This window comes from Octopus bimaculoides, chromosome 9 (assembly GCF_046866305.1).
Source record: "Octopus bimaculoides isolate indiv1 chromosome 9, ASM4686630v1, whole genome shotgun sequence".
In the NCBI taxonomy this organism is placed as follows: Eukaryota; Metazoa; Mollusca; class Cephalopoda; order Octopoda; family Octopodidae; genus Octopus; species Octopus bimaculoides.
In genome coordinates, this window is record NC_142936.1 from 21283152 (window position 1) to 21303173 (window position 20022).

The 20022-nt window shown below is 35.2% G+C and overlaps 1 pseudogene across 1 annotated transcript; it reads left to right on the plus strand.

The window, feature by feature from the left end:
- The first annotated feature begins 2961 nt into the window (after positions 1-2961).
- LOC149134007 (acetylcholinesterase pseudogene) lies at positions 2962-19632 on the plus strand (annotated as a pseudogene). Its single transcript, XR_016243071.1, has 4 exons — positions 2962-3101; positions 8795-10297; positions 14557-14741; positions 19455-19632. The product of XR_016243071.1 is annotated as an acetylcholinesterase pseudogene (transcript).
- Positions 19633-20022: the final 390 nt, after the last annotated feature.

The following is a 20022-nucleotide window of genomic DNA, read 5'->3' on the forward strand; positions in this document are numbered from 1 at the left end:
CGCATTAATTGTCCACGTTAGTGGTCGACGTTATTTTAAAGATGTACCTTAATCCCCTGAGATTGCAGATAATATTTCTGAATCTCTTTGATTCTTTAAATGTGCTGGCCCCCTGATAATTAATCGATATTAATTAATATATTAATATATGACTAATTACCAGATCTTATAATAATTATATATATATATATATGTATGTATGTATGTATGTATGTATGTATGTATGTATATGCATGTATATGTATATATAGATATACATATACATCTGTTTTATGTAGGCATGTTTAAATAAAAGAAAGCAGGAGAGAGAGGGGAAGAGGGAAAGGAAGGTGATGGTGGGGAGAGGAGGGTGAGGGTGAGGAGAGGGAGGGATGAGGAAGGGGTTGGGAGGGGAGAGGGAGGGGGGAAGATATGGGGAAGAGAGCATGTTTTGCCGTTTGTCACCTTGAATACTGTTGCTTACGACTCTGTAGACAGTTCGGCAAGAGAAGATTGAATAAATATCAAACTTAACTTAATTTACGAAACGAATAAGAGATGAAAGTTTTGGGTTGACGAGAGTCGATTACATTGACCCCATTGCTCCACTGGTACTTGATTTATCGACATCGAAAGTATGAAAGGCAAAATCGATCTCGGCGTAATTTGAGTTCATCGCATAATGAGTCAGAAGGAATGACGCTATTTTGTCACGAGGAGCTAACAATTCTACCAGCGTTTTAACCAATAAGTAAATAAGTGACTTTCAACGTAATGCACCAGTATTGTCAGTTACATAAGTTTAATAGTAAAAGAATAAACGATATGTGTGAGTATGTTGTGTGGTTACGTGTTTGTGTGTACATATGTATGGGTGGGAATGAATAATATTTAATGATCACGTAACTGGGTTGACCTACATAATGTAAATAGTAATATATATATGTTTTGAGGGGTGGAGGAGTGTTTGAAAGGGATAAGTGGTGGTGTGGAGTTCTGCTGTGGAGGCGGAAGGTTTGGCATGGTGGAGGTGCGCTACCCGACGGTCGAGGGGGCGGCGGGGCACTCCGTGGCGCCCTTGAAATCGGGAGGATGGGCACTGCAGCCAACTTGCATCGGAGAGCGAGTGGCAGGAGTGAGATTAGGCAAGGGACCCCTGGAAATCGATGGGATGTCGCTGCTGGCGACTGTTCTGATGAACACCAGGGATGGCCCCTGGTGCTGCAGGTGCGCCGTACGAAAGCAACTAACACAGCAACTAACACGCAAGAATATACCAGACAATCCAGAATCCCCAACCAAATATACACCACCACGTACATATAGTCCAGTAACACCAATAAAATATGCACAAGCACTCACAAACACTTCATGTATGCGAACAAATTCTGACAGTATAAATTCATTAATTGACTACACACAAGCAGACACACAAGAAACACAAAACAGTTATAAAAACAGAGTATATATAACACACTATTGGACGAATGCATCAATTGAAGAAAAAATAGAGAAGATGAATGCAGTAATTAGAGTTATGGAAAAAGAAAACAGGAGTCTTAGGTACGGAAAGCATTTTCATTGACAGGAAAAACTCTAAAAAATTAAGAGCAGATTTTAGGGACGAAGCAAACCCATTATGGGTAGAAATAAGATACGATCATCTGCCACTTGTGGTAGAATTCGAAAAACTGAAACCGCTTTGCATTTAATAAGATAATTATTCGGATAAACGTTGGATTAAAAATAATGTAAAAATATAGTTAAAATCGTACTGCTCGGAAGTGAGTTCGAGTAGTAGTCATTACATCTTAAATTTTATATAATTTCATTTCATTCATCCGTTTATGTTTTTTGTCCCCACTTGTGCTGTCTTATCTGTCCTTGTTCGTTCCCCTCTCTGTATGCCCTAATAGGCAATACAGAAATACAGTCAGCGACGAGCTGGCAGAAACGTTAGCACGTCGGGCGAAATGCTTAGCGGTATTTCGTCTGCCGTTATGTTCTGAGTTCAAATTCCGCCGAGGTCGACTTTGCCTTTCATCCTTTCAGGGTCGATAAATTTAGTACCAGTTATGCACTGGGGTCGATGTAATCGACATAATCCCCTTGTCTGTCCTTGTTTGTCCCCTCTATATTTAGCCCCTTGTGGGTAATAAAGAAATAAGAAATACAGTCAGCGAGGTACGCTGTTCGGGCCAGTCACGCATACGACGAAGATACGTTGTCATAATGTGGGACATATCATCTATATCTATGCATGTAGTTATAGTTCAGTTTATTATATGTGTAATTGTTGTATACTAAAATTGCATTAAGCTAGGACTTTATAACTGTCACACCTAAAAATCTCAAAACTTCTGGAAATCACGTTGTATGTATGTATATGTATGTATATATGTGTATTTACATATTTATGTATATATGTGTATATATGTATATACACACATATATTTGCATGTATTTAAATGTATATAAAATATTATATAAAATTCATTGTAACGCAAAAAAAGACAATACAGCTAAATGGAAGAAAATGATTTTTAAAAGAAGTAGAGATAAAGAAATTAAATATTTATGTTGTTAAATCACTTTGTAGCGTCACAATTATGTGGCAGATCTTGTTTTCTATTGGTTAACCGTAGTATTATGTTGAGAATAGATAAGTAATGATATAACTACTAAGTAACAAACCTGTATTACAATATTCAAATATTCTCTTTCTCTTTTGCACTGACATTTTGTCTATCTGTCACTCTATCTCACCCTCTCTTTCTCTCTTTAATTACATGCCTCTCTCTATCTCTTTCGCCCCTCTCACGTATGCACTCACTTCCTCATACAAGTTCACATACACGTCCACACACGAAACAAATAAAAGCATACACATATATAGTGTCACCCACAGAAAATAAACGCATACACATATACGTAGTGTCACACACACAGGTACTTTATATATATATATATATATATATATATAAACACACACACACACACACACACACACATATATAGATATAAACATATATATACACGTATATTGGTATTTGTTGTGACAGTTGAAGCAGTTTATACAGCACTGGCAGACGTGAATGAATCAATGCGATAGATAGACCAAGGTATTTATTTTTCTACATATTTAATTTCTCTAGCTCAATCTTCCTCTTTAGGCACACAAATATACGTTACATACATACCATAGGGAGTACTGGTCTCTTTGCTATTTCCCAAATATATGAGTATAAGTTGGTGCATGAATATATGTGCATTTATAATAAATTATGTATGTACGTCTTCCTTTCTATCTTTCTCTCTCTCTCTTTGTATATATATATATATATATATATATATATATATATATATATATATATATATATATATATATATGGGAGAATATACAAAAAATAACAACATACGAGGACAGGTGGTGTAAATAACAAAAGTATATATTAGTATGACGCTCGGGAATACGGAAAGTCTTTGACGTTTCGAGCTACGCTCTTCAACAGAAAGAATACGGAGACAAGGAGAAAAACACGGAGAAAAAAAATTGAAATATATATATATATATATATATATATATATATATATATATATATATATATATATTTCTGTCTGCGTACACCTTTCAATGCAATGTATGCCAGATGGTCTGAAAATCTAACGGAGGCCTCAAAAGACATTTTAAGATCAACAAAAGATCAGAACTTAACTGCAGCTCTTGATGCAGTTATATAGTTCATGTGTGTATTTGGCAAAACAAAAGCATCACCGTCCCGAAATATTACAATAGACACATGAACTATATATTCGTTCTTCACTCGTTCATTACTGTTCTTATTTTATCTTATCTTCATTGCTCGGAAATCTTTCCTCACACATCTGTGACTTCTTCAGCAACACTTTCCTCCTCCTCCGCTTAGTTCCAGTCTGTCCTTCTATGATGTGTTTCCTTATTTGCGCATGCGGTTTGCATCTCTAACTATGTATATGTATGCGTGTGTTTCTGTGCGTCTCTGTGTGTGTTTGTGCGTGTGCGTGTGTATGTACGCGTGTGTACATGCGTGTGCGTGCGTACGCGTATCTATGTGATTCACATGTGTACTAACCCTTACCCTCGATCTTGTTCTTGTATCCCTCTGTGTCTGTGTGTTCGTTCACGCCGCTGCCATCGTGGTTTTTGTTGTTGTAGTTGTTGTTGTGGCCGTTAGTGATTTTACTGTATGTGTGTTTCTGTGTGTATATGAACTTGCTTACTATGCTGTGTGTATCTGTACTCTTTACATAATTTTTTTTGTTTGTTTACCTATGTATCTCTGTTTCTTATGTTTATCATAACTATTTGCATGTCTTTTTGTGTGTGTATTACACTGTTTGTATCTGTTTTACCCCCTTCTGCCTTGAGTTGTCGTGTTGCATGATATGGTGGTGGTAGGTATCATTGTTCCTTTTGTATTTTCTATTCAGGCTCGGTCTGTCTATTACTATGACTGCAGCCTCTGTAATCTTTCTAAGTGTCATGTCAGTTCTATGCGTTGATAATACCGTAACCTCTAAATTATTAACCGAGCCTCTATGTTTCACTGGAGCATATTGGTAGAGCACTAACGAGATTTTCTTCTCTTTGGGCTCCCGCCAGTTTATGCCCATTCGCTCCCCTATGCTGCTTGCTGTCTCCCCAATGTAAGTTGTCTTGTTTCTGCACTGTTCTTCAGTACATCGTATGCTATAGTCTATTTTCTTAATCTTACAATTAACCTGTGGGTTCATCCTGCATACTATACAATTGTTCTTCGTACATGGAGACCTATCGCAGGGATAAGTTCTACAGATCATGTATTTTATGGAGGATCCAGACCTTTCTACTAGTTCAATCCGTAGATTTACCTTATCTAATGCTTTTCTGACTCTGAAAAGGTTGGCTAGTTCTTTGCCAGAGGTAACATCAACTATGCCCCTCTGATATTTTTTGTTGATAGAGATGCGTGGGTAAACAAACAAAAATAATGTAAAGAGCACGGATATAAACAGCATAGTAAGCAAACCTATACACATGCAGTAACTTTACTAACGGCTGCAATAACAACACAAACAACAACAGCAACTGCAGCAGCAGCAGCCACGATGCCAGCGGCGTGAACGAACACGCAAACACAGAGGAATATAAGAACAAGATTGAGGGTAAGGTTCAAGCATACATCTGAAACACATAGATACGCGTACGCACATGCACACACACAGACATACACACAGAAACGCACATGAACACACACACACACACACATAATTACAGATGCAGCCGCAAATAAGGAAATACATCATAGAAGGACAAAATGCACAAAGCGGTGTAGGTGGAAAGTGTCGCTGAAGAGGTCAGAGATGTGTGACGAACGATTTCCAGACAATGGACATAAGATAAGATCAGTAAGAAAAGTGTGAAGAACGAACATATAGTCCGTGTGTTCATTCGGAAAAAGAAATGTCCGACCCAAAGTATAACAGTATCTGTTTCAACATACAGTTTCGCATCAGAAATCTTGCAACACAAATTCATAAGCATGGGAGAATTACAAGACCTTTATACATATATATATATATATATATATATATATATGCGTGTGTGTGAGTGTGTGTTTATATATATATATATATATATATATATATATATATATATATATATATATATGAATTATGTGTATATTTACATATATACATATGTATATATATATATATATGTATATATATGTAAATGTACACGTTTTCCTGTCTAGTTTTCCGTCCGCCACTATCCGCCATGGAACAAATTTAATTTGTGTCCGTGGGAAGAGCCATTTTAACGATGCGTCCTGCCCTAAATCTTCGAAACGCCAGTGTTATAATGGTGGCAGCTGATGAAGGATATGTTCTCTATGTGTCCTGTGTGTTCTTTGTACCTTGTTTATCATTTTGTCCATGTTTTTTGCAACGTCATGTACCCAGATATGCAGTTGGAGGTTAAAACAATATAAAATACAAAGAAAACAATATAAAATACACAAATATTAATACAAAAATAATAGAAGTCAAATCGGGGGGGGGGGGGTGTAATAAAAAAAAAGAAAAAAATACGGATAATAAAGTAAAATGCATATAAAAGGTTTAGAAGGGTTGGAGAAAAGTGGTAAAAGAAAACACAAGGAAATTGGATAAATAAATAGAATAGAAAACTAAAAGAAATAAAATAAAATAACTTTTTCTTTTTCTTTTTTCTTGGTGATTTCTTCTTTGTGATATAATCTTGGGAAAGAATATATTTGCGGCTGAAGATAGCTTCATACCATCCTGTCTATCATTGGACACTTTGCAACAAGTATGGACTTGACAGAGCCAAAAAATTGGTACGACTACAAACCTGAAGGCATCGTCGAAAATGGAAAGGCAAAGATCCTATGGGATTTTATGATTTAATGCGACCATGAGATGGAGAATAGGAAGCCTGACACAGTCATGATTGAGAAAGAAAACAAATTATGCTGGGTCATAGATATAGCATGCCCAGCTGACAACAAGGTATGCGATAAGGAAGAAAGAAAAGTCGAGAGATATGACAGGTTAGCTTGGGAAATTTAGCAGTGGTCGATGAAAAAGGTAGCAGTAGTACCAATAATTGTCGGAGCCCTGGGTACAGTGAGCACAAATCTCGAGAAGTACGTGGAACAAATAGGGGCTGCAATAAGGGAGGAGCACTTGCAGAAAACAGCACTGCTTGGAACCGCTCGAATACTCCGGAAGGTGCTCGAAAACTAAGAGGTATTACCTTAGTTCACTGGTAGTGAACAGCTGACACTGTAATACATCTCCAGCGTTAGAAGCTGTGCAAAGGCAATAATAATAATAATAATATCGAAAAATACCTTAGGAATGAGAACCTAGGTTCGAAATTTCCCCAAGACACCTGATGAAAGCTGCAGGGTATATCAGCTGAAACGTTGTGTTAACAACAAACAAGATGAGGACAAATATCCGTCAAATGTAAATAATTAAAATACTTGGATGTTACTAGTTCAAATATGCTTGAGTCATATTCGAACACGTAAGAAAGTGAGTTACTGTATTTTGTCTCAGAGAAAATTTCTGTCTGTCGAGAAATGGGTTCAAATACATTAAGACAATTCGAATGAGTTTCTTACGACCTTGAATATGCCTCAAGCAAATTAATATTAGTATATATTTATGCACATCACTAATTAATGTAACCAATCACACAACGATGACGTGGGTATAATAGAATTTTATATCCTATCAGTTCACAACGTCCTTCTTACAGCATCTGATACTGATGAGGAGATAACTACTCCACAATACATCCATCCGTCTGGTTAGGGGTACGAGGGCCTCTTCTAACTGATCGGTGTTTATCTATTTGTTTTGCGCGAGAAATTTTCTCCATGACAAAATTCAGCGAATGTCATTTTTACGGGTGTGTATATTACCTGAAGCATATTTTGTGAAGGCGCATAGTTCAATGGCTAGAATATCAAGCTCACAATGGTAGTGCGTTCGATTCCCGGGACGAGATGTGTGTTACATTCTTGAGCAAGACACTTTATTTCACGTTGTTACAGATCACTCAGCTGTAGAAATGTATTACGAAATCCCTGGTGCCAAGCTGTGTAGGCTTTTGCTTTTCCCTTGGGTAACATTGGTGGCATGGAGAGGGGAAGCTGGTCTGCATGGGGGATTGCTGGTCTTCCGTGAGCGACCCTGCTCGGACTTGTGCCTCGGAGGGGAATTTTCTTGGTCATTCATGGCCGAAGGGAATCTAACTTAAATATCAGTGAACATTTATGGTTGTTTTAATCCAATAATGTTTACATCGCATACAACGGATAAATATATGATCAATATAAGGCGACAAACTGGCAGAATATTTAGAACGTCGGCTGAATGAAATACGTTATATGCAAAGATAATAGTATTGGATTAAAATAGTAATCTATGTATCATACTTAATTTAAATACTCAGTTTGAAAGGTGATTTATTGTGCCCTTTCATCCTGATATAACATCTCTTATAGACGTGCCATATTTAAAAACAATATACATCGTAAGGAGATGAAAAACATCGCAGCAGCGTCTAGTAAGGACGCCATATTCAGGCGGCAATTCGTAATACCGTTGAATGTTTATTCATTATTTCCTGTATATCATGCGCAACAAATCTCGTTTACATATATGGTCGATTGCCAGTAAGCGTCCTTAAAAATGTCCATCGAAGCATGTATGTATGTATGTATGTATGTATGTATGTATGTATGTATGTATGTATGTATGTATGTATGTATGTATGCATGTACGTACGTACGTATGTATGTATGTATGTGTGTATGCATGTATATATATATATATTTGCTCGTATATATATATATATATATATATATGTGTGTGTGTGTGTGTGTGTGTGTGTGTGTGTGTGTGTATATGTATGTGCATGTGTCTGTCTGTCTGTCTGTATGTATGTATGTATGTATGTGTGGGGGTGATCGTCGACTCCTCGCTAATATCCAGGATTAAAAGATATGATATGTAAGCACATAGAAGCAAACACACAATCATACATAAAGATAGATACATAGATTGATAAAGATATAGATAGATAGATAGATAGATAGATAGATAGATAGATAGATAGATAGATAGATAGATAGATAGATAGATAGATAGATAGTTATAAGTTTACACACGTATAAATTGTTCGACTCAGATATAATGTCATTCAAAGACTCATTCAAAAACGTTATTTCAATATGATTCTTTTGCTTTATGCTTTCAGAATTTCGTGAATAGTTGAGCCATTCATATCATGGAAGAACTGAAATATATATTCATAATCTCTTTGTTAATAACTTACGTCCATGCAGAAGACCCGGTAATTGATACTACCACTGGAAAGATTAACGGATCAACAATTTCAGTTCAGAATTTTGATCTTGATGTCTTTCTTGGAATACCATTTGCTAAACCTCCCGTTGGTAATCTAAGATTTAGAAGACCTGAAACAATTGAAAAGTGGAGTGGTATAAAAGAAACGAAGAAATATGGTTCATCATGTGAACAATTTATAGAATCTAATGATGCTGCAGATGCAGATTCGTGGAAAAATAATTTAAGTGAAGACTGTCTTTATTTAAACATTTGGGCTCCAACAGAAGCACGGAAGTTTCATTCAAATTTAACCACGATGATTTGGATATACGGAGGTGGATTTATTTCTGGATCAAGCGCGAAGGATGTATTTGATGGACGATGGTTAGCTGTTAGTCAAAATATTATCGTTGCATCACTTAATTACAGATTAGGGCCCTTTGGTTTCCTTTCCTTAGATGACGAGCGTGCTCCGGGTAATATGGGACTGCTTGATCAAAACCTCGCTATAAAGTGGATTCACGATAATATTGCATCATTCGGTGGAGACCCTGATAAACTGACACTATTTGGACAAAGTGCCGGTGCAATATCTATTGGTATGCATGTTATTTCACCAATGTCTCGGAATCTTTTCAGGAATGCTATTATGATGAGTGGGACAGCTAACACAGAGTTGGGAATTAAGTCAAAAAAGGAAAATATTGATACAGCAAAAGAAATGGCTGCTTACCTGCAATGTCCAACTGAGAACGATAAGCTGATGTTAGATTGCTTTCTAAAAGCCAATGCTAAAAAAATAACAGTGGGACAATTTCAAAATTTTAACGAATTGAACGGAATTCCCTTTTCCCCCATTATCGATAACTATTTCTTACAGAAGAGTCCAAACGAAGTTCTACAAAATAAAACAATTAAAAAAGATGTGTTACTTGGATTTGTTAAAAACGAAGGAACTTTCATGCTTTCAATGAGTTTCCCGAAATATTTCACTGTAAATGGAACTGCTCCGATAAACATATCTATCGCACATGAATTAATGAAAACGTTGATGGGAGCAAAATTACGTCCTGTGCAGTTTGATTCCATCTTTTATGTTTATGGTTCACATGTTTACACTTCTGAAACTAAAAAAATACGCATACATATTAGACCAGGTAGCTGGAGATATCATGTTTAAATGCCCTGGTATTGACTTTTCCCGGGCTTTCAGTACCCATTCCAACGTTTATATGTATTCTTTTGAGTTTCTGTCAAATTCTGCGCCCTGGGCAAAATGGAAGGGTGTACAACACTCGAGCGATATTTCTTACGTGTTTTCGCAAGAAATATTTGCCAAAAATTATTCATCAGACGACAAATACGTATCAGAAATGATGTCAAGTTATTTTGCAAACTTTTCCAAATCAGGGTAAGATTAATTTTTATTTGACATTTTGTTTTTTTGTTGGGCTTTTTCTATTCTAGCTTTTACACACACACACACACACACACACACACACACACACACACACACACACACACACACACACACACAAACTTACACACACTTACACATATACATGGGTACAAACTTGGATATGAGGTAAGATGTTTACTTTCCAGCCATAGCGTTATAGCCTCAGCTCTACAATCCCAGGCCAACCAAAGCCTTGTTAGTGCAATTAATGGACAGAAACCGAAAGGAGCCCGTCATATATATATATATACATTAATTATATTAAGGGCTATTACTATAAGTAAACGCCCCACGCTGTAATGGGACACTAAAGTCAGAATACTTTAGGAAATATTCATGGTACCGAAAGCGAGGGAATGCAACATGGAAGGTTACCTTTTAGAAACACATTTAGGCGCATTCCATTAATGATTTCATGGTTAGCGTGTATAATTACGCTTTCCGGTCTTCAGTACAACATAACTAGAACCTATAAATATGAACCTTTACACATACCAAGCTAACAGCAAACGTATCCAACATAGAATATACAAATGTTCACACTTATAAATCCATGTGAAAGGTGGGCTTCTCAAGTTATATCTCGGTTGCACGTGTATCGTCGGAATAATTCCGGACTGAATATATTCCGGCTTAATTTTCAAAATAGAATATAATAATAAAATCTATAAAAGAATTGATGAAATTGCCAGCGTGAAACCCAATTTAGGAAAAAATTTATACGAAGTACATAATTCGTCCTTTAATTCTAGATGCATCAATTATATTAAGGGCTATTACTATAATTAATGTGTTTATATTTAAAGGATAAATTATATACTTTGTATAAATCTTTTCCTACACTGGTTTTTCACGCTGGCTGCTTGATAAATTCTTAAATACTTTTTATCCTTATATGTTATACACACACACACGCACACACACACACGCACGCACACACACACACACACACGCACACACATACACACACACACACACACACTCACACATACACACACACACACACACAAGTGAATATGTTACTCCATAAAATTACCTTATACGCATACATTAGGCAATGTTACAGAAAAGCAATGTTTACATATGAAAAATATCGTGGCTGTTGGTAAAAGAGTTGAGCAGATTATTTGGTGTTTGGAAGGAAAGAAGTGTGAGTTAGATTTATGAAGAAAGATACCAGGGAATAAGAACCGAAAGAAAGAAACATGACAGCGAGATAATAAAGAAGTAGCAGAAAAGAAAGGTGTAACACTCATAACCATGTTTTGGATACCATTTCAGATTATCAGGATGAGAGACAGCAGGGAGGTTCCTTATTTTCTCCTAGTTACATTGTAATAAAGTATCACACTGAGTGATTACTTTTCCCTTATTCTTTTCTGCTTTCAACCATCTTACTGTAATCTATATCAGGTAGTGCCTTGAAGGGTTTCTGTCAGTCATATTTTCCTACTTATTTAATAATGGCAATTATTTTTATCGTTTTCAATCGAATACTTAACTTCGATGGATTGTCAGGACTCTCCTGATCGATGAAATTTACTAATCTACACACTTCTTAAATCAATACAATTTAATACTACTATAGAAATACTACAATTGTAATGCTGGTTTGATAGACTTTACCATAAACACAAATTGGGAGAGTATCATTGTCATGTATTGAGAGGGTTTGAATAATTCAGCTCTGAAAACACGAGTGTTTCGTTCAACATCCTTAAACAACCTTTATTTGGGGACTTTTTGAACGGAATGGACTACTCGACATGAAGAAAATTTTAACTGGGTCCCACCTGCAAGGTTATGCGCTGTTAATCTTGATGTGAGATCACCATGTGACGCACATATAGTTGTGATGTATGTGCCTGGTGTAACCTTATCAGACAGGTAGACATGATGGGTATATTGGGATTCGTATATTTTACACCAGTGTCAGTTTAATGGCATACACTGCTCTCTCACTCAACAACAACAACAACAACAACAACAACAACAACAACAACAATAATAATAATAATAACAGCAACGGACCATGATAAAACGGTGACAAGAAAAACCCCTACATGGTAAATACTGGGCTAAACTAAATACAAAAGAAATAGACAGAGAAAAATCCCAGCAATAATTGAGAAGCTCAGCAAGTAATTGCAGAATATGTGGCGATGGACAAGAAACAATAAATCATATTATCTCTGGCTGCCCAATCCTGGCTAAGAAGGAATATATTCACAGACACGACAGAGCTGGGACCTATATACACTGGAAGCTATGCCAACACTATGGAATAACAACAGAAAAAAGATGGTATAAACACACGCCAGAAAAGGTCTCAGAAAGCGAGAAAGCAACCATACTCTAGAATATGCGAATACACACAGATAGAGAAATTAAGGCCAATAGACCAGATATAGTTGTCAAAGATCATGAAGGAAAAAAAATGCTTTCTAATTGATGTATCAATACCAGCAGATGACAACGTTTCCCTAAAAGAAATGGAGGAACTTTAAAAATACAAAGACTTGAAAATAGAGGTAACTCGAATGTGGAATCTAAAAACAGAAACAATTCCTATCATAGTAGGCACCTTAGGTATAATTTAAAAAAATATTCAGACAAATACATAACAAAAACACCAGGACTTACAAATATATATAACATACAGAAAATTGAACTACTAGGCACTGCACACATCCTACGCAATAATAATGATAATAATAATAATAATAATAATAATAATAATGATGATAATAATAATAATAATAACAATAACAATAATAATAATAATGATAATAATGAAGAAGAGGAAGGAGAAGAAGAAGAAGAAGAAGAAGAAGAAGAAGAAGAAGAAGAAGAAGAAGAAGAAGAAGAAGAAGAAGAAGAAGAAGAAGAAGAAGAAGAAGATAACACCGGGAACGTTTAACAGAAGATAACGCCGGGGACGTTTAACATGTGAGAACGATAAAACACTGCTCCTTGTGTGAAGTAAAAGGTGTGTGTGTTTATGGTCATGTGTTTCAGTCTTCATCTGCGTATGTGTGCTTGTTTGTTCATATAACCTATGTACCTATCCGTCTGTATGTCTGTCTGTTTACTTTCATATCCATATGCTTACATACATGTGCATATATATATATATATATACACATATACGTATAGACATACACCCACATACACACATACATACATCTATCTACATGACAGCCCACTAAGTATTCTACTCAACCTGTATAAACTGTGGGTATGGGGGTATGATATCTACTACGTATATTTCCTATTTAGTATTGGCTTCATTTATGAGGACGTACTCCTGTATTTATCTGAGTGTTGGGTCCTTTGAGTGCTTGCATAAGATGCGGATGTCAAGTAGACCCAGTTTGCCTCCATGTTGGTCCTTTGCATGTTGGTAGAATATGGAGGAGTGTTCTTTGTTGTCGTATTGTCTCAAATATTCATTTATCGTTCCGCAATGCTCCTACATGTCTCCCCTATGTATGTCATGTCTATGTCTTTAGAAGTACCTTTTATGCATCTTATGCTGTAAACTACATTTCTAGTTCTGCAGTTAATGTCAGGGTTAATTCTACGTACCATGCTGTTATCATTGGTGCATATAGTATTCTCAAAGAGGTATGTCCTACATAGCTGTGATCTGACGGAGTTCCATGGCTTTTTAACAATCTTAATGTTGAGTTTGGTCTCCTTCAGAGCTTTCTTAAATCCATGGGCTAGTTCTCTATGGGCTGTGGCCTCTACAAACATAATGATAACAATGATGATACTTTTATTTGAAAAAATAAATATATTGAGACACACACTGACACTTATTTTTCCCTGCAGCCCTTCTTGGTTAACAATTTTTTGTAAATGATTTCTGGGAGTAAAACTAGACGGTGGACAACTTAAAGCAACAGAATTCACACTTCAGCTACATTTAGAACAACAAATTTCTCCAATTCTCCCCAGTGGCCATCTATCCGACCCCTATAGCAGTGTAATTAGCAGTTAAATCGCACTATGAAACCCTGTCGTTCAAATTGTACTTTCTATTGCCGATCCAGAGAGAATGACAGGCAAAGGTAACTTTGGCAAAACTTTGAACTCACAATATAAAGGCCCCTAGGGATTTACAGCACGAAATCTTGTCTGACGGTATATTCTAACAATACATCTATATTCATTGCCTAAAATACTACTTTTTTTCTTTTCTCTAGTAATCCTAACAATGGAGATTGTTCTAGTTGCTCCAGTGAACCATGGCCAAAATTCACACCCGAAAACCAGAAATATCTTGTGATTGACAAGGAACCAAACATGGAGACGAAAGAGATTTCTATGTACAATACATGCGGCTTTTGGTCAGATTTTTTCTTTCAATTAAGGGAACGTCCTTGTCCAGGTAATTTTTTCATTTACCCCTCTTTCAGTTTCTGTTGACATACAGTCATATTCATTTTAAGTACTTTTTACTTTCCTTCAGAGGTGACGAATTTGGCAAATTCTACTATAGAAATCTTGTTCTGTACTTTTTCAGGTGTAATAAATTAAGAATATTAATATCCATGCGCTCGTATTTTTCATTGTAATCCTTTTTTTAGCCAGGGAATGCAATAAAACTAATATTCATTTGTAAAAAAATTTTGAATTATATTTCATTGTTAATGATTGAATTAAAATAAGAATTTTATGAATGAAGAATGTAATTATAATTGTGAAAGTTATTAGACTTCATATCTTCACTGTATATAAAATTTTTATATAGAAAACAACGTGCATAAAACGAACGCGCCAAGAGAGAAAGTGCAAAAATTCATTATAAAAAATATTTTTCTATATAATAGTGAATATTTGATGTAATAATAATTTTATTATGTAATCAAGAAATAAATGTGCCATATCTATATATAGTAAGAAGATCTAGCAAGAAGAGGTATAAGAATATATCAACTATATGGTAAGAATAGAATATGATCAAAGCCATAGCTAATATAAAATTTTAAAAAATGCAAAAATAGCCAATGCATTCAGTGTAAGGCAGGAGGTGCTACCTGCCCTTGTTAGGAGAAAGTTAGTTTGTTCGTCGAAATTGATGCCAAATAAAAACAAAGCCAGCAATTCAGTTACAGTTCTTGTCAACTTGCCTGAAAATAGAAAATCTGAACCCTGTTACTCTGCAAATCCAATCATTCTGTCTGAAAGCAAAAGCCTTGATAATTTACCGTAGGAATTAATAATCTAAATTCTGCCACTCTTAATATTGAATTAATGTTTAAAAGCAAACAAAAATCTTCTCAAAAGTTCGGAAGTTCTTACAACTTTGGTCGTCGTAATGCTTTGCCTTCTTTTGTTTAATAAAAATTCCTCCTCGTATAATGATTTTGATTTCATTTTGTGATAGACAGATATCATACAAAAAATGCCATCTTCTAATCTTGTTTTAGCAAAATACGAGAGTCAGTAATATGACGCGGTTCAGAAAGTTATTTAATACTTTGGAAATCTGAATACAAACGTGGTCAGGATATACGTTCAAATAACTAAGACAAATTCCATTTGTACAAACATGGGTATCATTCAACAATGTCATAATGAAGAAATTCAACTGTTTGTAAAAAGAACCAGAAAGCAATAATTCATTTTACACTCTTTTAGAATGCTGAACAATTGTGTGCAAAAAGGATATTACTGTGTATAAACGTTAAAATTTAGACCTCAGTCTGACGAGAATATAATGGAATACAAGAATGGATTTGGTTTCACTTACTACATACCTACATGCCTTAAAGATGGAACTGGATATAAATTCCATAGTATAGACGCTATTACTGCTGAAAAGACTAAATTCCGTAAGCCGGATAGATTGATATAAACTCATTGCAGCAACCACTTGAATGTCAAGTGAAGAATTGGTTACGAAGAATCAAAGATGCCCAGGATAACCTGGCAAGTCTGTGAACGTAATAATAAGGAAAGCGAACAAGCTACTTTCCATGTTCTGGATGAGGCTGATAGAATGAGAAGCTTCAAAAGACGTGGTTGATGTCTATTTGAAGGCGCGTTCTAGCCTTAGAGTTGTTGCTTGAATCCTTACAACGCCAACCAAGGACAACAAACTCACGCCTCATTGAAAAAATAGTTTCATCATGTCTTACTACATTACCCCTCAGCAGACTGAAAGTCGATAATAAACCAAACAATGTGTATAAAATAAACATCAAGGCAAAATAAATGTTTACAACAAGAATTAAATATTCATACAAGTGCAAGAAAAGGAAACGAAACACCATATATGTATAAATAAACACTGCAAAACTAGGAAAATGGAAACAACAACCATAATGGTACAAAGTATAAGTACTGGTGACTATATTATGTGAGCTAGCAGTAGCCATAGGAAAAATTTGAAGATGTGCCTGGCACTATTTTCGTGCGCATTTGCTAAGATTAGCAAGGACCACAGAATTTCATGCTGGTGCGTTGCTAAAAGATAAACAACCCTTTCTGTTAATTACATGACCAACCATGGGTCCAATAGAGGCACGCTGTGTCTGATATGAGCGCAGGGAGCTTGAGATAATATGTAATGTACTAAGCTGAACAGACACCGTTATTGTGATATAACTCAATACAAAGGCACGATAATGGGGTGGAATGTATATACGAACGTTGCAAGGGAAAAATTAACCAACAAAATACAGAATATTTACAAACGTATTCCTATGAATAGAACAAGTGTTCTGGAAAAGGAAAACTCCGCCAACCCTACCTGGTTAGCATCTATCCAAGTATAACTAACTTGCGCCCCAGTGTAGAAAAGAACTTCATCATGTCTTTCTACACTGTTTTCTGACTAGGTGAAAATGATTAAACTTTAGACCTCAGTAACATATTTCTGCAGTATGTATGTATGTATGTATGTATGTATGTATGTATGTATGTATGTATGTATGTATGCATGTATGTATGTATGTATGTATGTATGTGTGTGTATGTGCATGTGTCTGTGTGTGAGTCTTTATTTACGATGGACAGCAGAAAAGAGTCCATTTGTCATCAATTGTTGTCAGCTTACCCTCTCCCTCCTTAAAGCTACCTATTCGTCACACTCACATTTGTTCCCTTTCATGGGCATTTTAAAAGTTACTTATGTGTATGTGCATGTGTGTGTGTGTGTGTGTGTGTGTGTGTGTGTGTGTGTGTGTGTGTGTGTGTGTGTTTATTTACGAAAGTATGTATGCTGTGTCGCGTGTTTATCCCTGAATTCGAGTTCAGGCATTATTCTCCCCTTTTTCACCTTACATAATTGAAATCTCAACTTTTGTTTCTACTGAACCAAATTTCAAATTTTGTAGCTCAAAATGCAGCTTAATAGGTAACCAATCTAAAAATGTATAAACAACATCAAATTTGGTAAAAAAAAAAAATGAATTAGTGACAGAGCCTAGAAGTGGGTAAATGTTCATCTTGTGAATGATATTGCAATATATATTTATTACAATATAGTGTATTCTATGAATATGAGGTAGATCTTTTCAAGACACCTAAATACTGTATTAAATCAAACATTTTGCAATATTGGTTTCCAAATTTGGCAGAAGACCTTCAAATCCGAATCCGGAGGAGAGGGAATTTGATTACATAGATCTCGGTGCTCAGCTGATACTTATTTTATCGAGTACCGAAAAGATGAAAGGCAAAGACGACGTTGGTGGAATTTGAACTCAGAATGTAGAGACAGACGAAATGCAGCGAAGCTTTCACCCTGCGTGTTAACAATTCTGCCAGATCGTCGTCTCAGTATTATAAGTAATAATATTCCTTGAAAATAATTTTACGTACTTATATAATAACTTCTTTTCAATTTGAATATTTTTTTGAAAAGATTACCACCACGACACTCGTTTTGATGAGTTCTATCTTATGAGCTAAACAAAAACAACATTTTTACACAAAAACAAAATGTTTAGGTTCTGAATTTGCTTTTAGGCGTTATCGCTGTTTTCGGCACATTTGGACCCAGTAATTTTTATCTTGATTTTTTAAAAATATATAATTAGCATCCTGTAGTCAAGATCTATTAGAAAAGTTAAATTTAAATATAGTTTCCATTTGAAAGAAGAATAATATTTGGAGTCAAAGTCGATTTCAGGCTTTAATCTCCCATTTTCCCTGGTCTTTACCTCAGTACAGTTTTTCCACTGAATATTTTTGCGTATAACTAACATGGATAGATTCCTGTCGTCGAGCTCTATCATATAAGTTGAAATAAAATATAGGCTTATTAAAAAATGAATATTTGGACTCAAAGTCGATTTCAAGCGTTATTCTCACGTTTGTGAGCTCACATGTTTGACTCAAACTTATTTCTCCTGAAACAATTTTCAAATTCTTTGGCTCGAAATGTAGCTTATGATATGACCAATCTAAAAATGCAAACATCATCTAATTTGGTTGAGAATGGAGTTAGTGACAAAGCTTAGAAATGTTCGCAAGTGAGTAAATGTTGACCTTAAGAATATTATTAATACACTACCGTGTGTGAATGATTTTAATTTCATATTCATTATTTTAGCCATCAGCAAATTGAAACGAGTTAATGATCAACATTTTCAGTTATAATAAGTACACGAAATAGTATTACGATCTAACATTTTATTGGTTTCATATTATGTATAGCTTCTGGCCAACAAGCATTCTAGTGGTATTTATATCATCTTTTCCTTTGTATAGAGTATTTGGGAGCATATTGTTTAATAATGATTTGATACGCTTGGGTCGGGGAGACAGTGAAGTCGGTTCTATTGACCATGTACAGAGATATATATTTCATCTACGAGGGCGTACTGGAAAGCTCCTAGCTTTAAAGGTGTCTCGAAAGGCCTTGTTGGAGTCCTAAACTTCTGAGTTCTTTTACAGAGCTTAAAAAACTTAAGGGCCGCTGCAGAAAGTGTGTGAATCTGAGAGGGGAATATGTTGAATAAAATCATAATTGATTCTCGTGTATTTTCATGCACCAAAAGCAACATACATACAATAATTATTACTTGTAATTTTAATATCATGCAAATTAACAAAATTAATGGTGAATATTTTATTTCATTGTATTTTTCAGTACCAAGTGGATCACGGAATATTTGGACTTTCCAGGGAAGAGTAATGACCTTTTTCACACCCATTCTGCTCTCTTTGACTTTGTTTTGAAAGGTTTTGATTTAATGTTACGTCAGTTAATTACATCGCTCAATTAAAGTTTGACAGTTTTATATGATTAATAAAATAATTTTGCTATACCTTGTATTTTGTATGTATTAAACCAAATACATTTACATAATATCATATTATATTACATACAAACACGCATACACACTTATATATATATATACATATAAATGTGTATTTGTATACACATGCACACTCTCTCTCACACACACATATATATGTATATATATATTACTATATAGATATGCCTATCTATCTATCTATCTATCTATCTATCTATCTATTCATATATATATATATATATATATATATATAATAAGGGCTCTGAAACTCCATCGAATATACGCTAAGAACAAAAATCAAAATTCTACATACCACTCTAAAACATAGCTTTCTATTTATAACCACAGGTCGGATGCGAGGTAATGGGCCAGAAGATTTAAGAATTTCGGATAATCCTA